The following is a 2,400-nucleotide window of genomic DNA, read 5'->3' as shown; positions in this document are numbered from 1 at the left end:
AATTTCCCCCCATTTACACTACTTCACCCTCACTGATTTCAACCGAGAGATGAATTTGGGGTCAATCTTTTGAGAATATGGATAATACATTTGCATCAGAATGGATTTCTTTGAGGGACCTGAAGGACAGAATTGCTTTGGAGCACAGAAAGAGGAATCTGAGAATAGAAGCTTGAAGAAAATCCCTATTATAAAGTAAATTTTCTATTTATTAAAATAAACATTAGTGTTAACTAAATTAATATTTTTAAATATAAAATGTGGTGCATAGAAGATCTAGCACTTTAAAAACAAAAAACTTTGTCGCTATTTAGAATAAAACACCTTGACTTCTTCTGTTCCTACATTCCAAACTTAGCAAGACAAGTGAACTTTACATTCCCTTTGATTAAACAAGGTATTTGTTAGGAGTTGTTTCTTTTTGGTTTAACTTTCATTTTATTGATTTTTAAATAAAAGTACAGTGCAATTCTTGATGCATGACAGCATAAAAATGCACAAGAGAATATTTCAAAAGAAATTTAATAGTACATACCAATTCTGTCAAGTAAAGCCATACTAAAGCTATGCCTATGGAAAGGATCCTCTTCCACAGAATAATAAAGACATCTGTCAAAACGTACACTGTAACCACAGTTGGACGTGTGTTCCCTCACAAAACAATAAAGAAACAGGAAGACATATGCACAGGGGTAGAAAAATAGATTCTGGAAACAACTTTTTTTGAATAAATGATTCCAAAAGGCCAATAGTTTTGAGTCAGAGAAAAGATACAAGTATGGATCAGTCATCCTTCCATTCCTTATGGTTTCTCGGGCTAGTGTCCTTCAGACAAATAAAACTCTCTCATCCTGCCTTAATTCTTTTTGCTGTTGTTTTGTCTCCTCCCATCCATCATGCTTATTGAATGGGTGACTATTATTTTTCATATATCAACTGGTATTATTGTTGATATTATGCCATTGGTGTGCATGGTGAGCTACAGACATTTTCCTTGATGCTTTGAAGGCCACTGTCTTCTCCCCTTCTCAATAGTCTCTCCTCCTTAATCACTTATGTTTCTGGCACAGATCAATCACCCATCACAACCACCTCTCTGGCCTATGTTTCTCTCCCACCCTGTTGTTTTGCTGAAGGTTTATATATTCACCAGTGTGCCAGATTCACCTTACAGTCAACTCTGTGGAAATGGGAGCTGGTTATGTTCCCTCAGTTATTCTGGCTTTTCTTTGTGGCTTAGGCTTGGTTTCCTGCACCAGGCTATCACATGGATTGAATTGTGTTATCTTGTACATATGGTCCAGTTTCTTGCCCTGGTTACAGCCCTTACTCTAAGCATCATAGTTCTGGGAGGAAATGGATCCCAGCCAATTTCAGGCTGATCATACCTAAAGTTTCTTGGGCTGTGTCTCCTGTTCTGAGGGCGGTGGCCTATGTGAATCCTTGGAGCTCTAGTTTCTGCACATCACTGAGCCTTGGGGGAATATAGCTGTGTTGCCTTTGCCACGTATTGTGGCAGCAGTTATGGTTCTGAATCTCTAAGTCTTGTCCGCATTTCCTCTTCGGGGGGGGAAAGGGGTAGATTTTCCGAGGGAGTGGGGCATTTGTCCTCTCTCTTCTTTCTCATCTTCCATATCTTTTGAATTAATGTTCAGAATTACAGTCTCTTAGTATGTCAGTCTGTAAAAATAATTTGACAAGCAGTTTAAATATTTCAGGGCTCATCCTTTTCATGTGATAGCTTTTGCGATTATCATCAAATTCCATCTTCCACGTACGTATATCCTCGGGGAAGAAAAAAAAACACACACACACACACTTAATTGAGTACTAGACACTTTGTGAAATTTGCTTTAGCCTTATTGATCCTCAGAAGTTGTTCAGATCTTTTTATATTCTTAGCCTACCTGCTAACCATGCTGGGTTCAGCCTCTGTAATATCCCTGCACTATTTTTTCTCCTCTTCTCTTTATCTTGCATAGTAGATCAGCATTATTTCTAGAAAAGAGACATGTTCAGTATTAGCTGTGGCCGTATGTAACTTTTTTCCTTTGATAGATTTTCCATGGTACCCTCCTTACTTAAAACTTCAACACTTCAAATTTTACTTGCTATTAGGTGTTTTAAATCAAGTTTTTACCTACCTTCATTGCAAGCAAACATACAGTTCAGTTAATATAAGAACTATAGTACAATACTTCAAACCATAATTATTCATTAATAGGGAAGTATAACAGAGTCAGCACCCACCTCTCATGTGTGTCCCTTTTCTCTTGGTTACATGTGAGCCTTCTTTTCTTTTTTGGTCTTGCATCAGAGTGGCACCTGCCTCTCACGAGTACCCCCCAGCCATTGGTTCTCTCGGCTGGACTGCCGCAGCTCAGCCCTCCAGCCGAGCTG

The 2,400-nt window shown here is 38.5% G+C and overlaps 1 long non-coding RNA gene across 1 annotated transcript; it reads right to left on the bottom strand.

The window, feature by feature from the left end:
* Nucleotides 1–414: 414 nt before the first annotated feature.
* On the bottom strand, nucleotides 415–2,000 carry LOC135972488 (uncharacterized). Its single transcript, XR_010588946.1, has 2 exons — nucleotides 1,908–2,000; nucleotides 415–1,785 (listed from the first exon to the last, which is right to left on the bottom strand). It is a non-coding gene; the product is annotated as an uncharacterized LOC135972488 (long non-coding RNA).
* Nucleotides 2,001–2,400: the final 400 nt, after the last annotated feature.

Source organism: Chrysemys picta, chromosome 6 (assembly GCF_011386835.1).
Source record: "Chrysemys picta bellii isolate R12L10 chromosome 6, ASM1138683v2, whole genome shotgun sequence".
NCBI lineage: Eukaryota > Metazoa > Chordata > Testudines > Emydidae > Chrysemys > Chrysemys picta.
The sequence above is the reverse complement of the archived record's forward strand: the minus strand, read 5'-3'. Positions and strand labels throughout refer to the sequence as shown.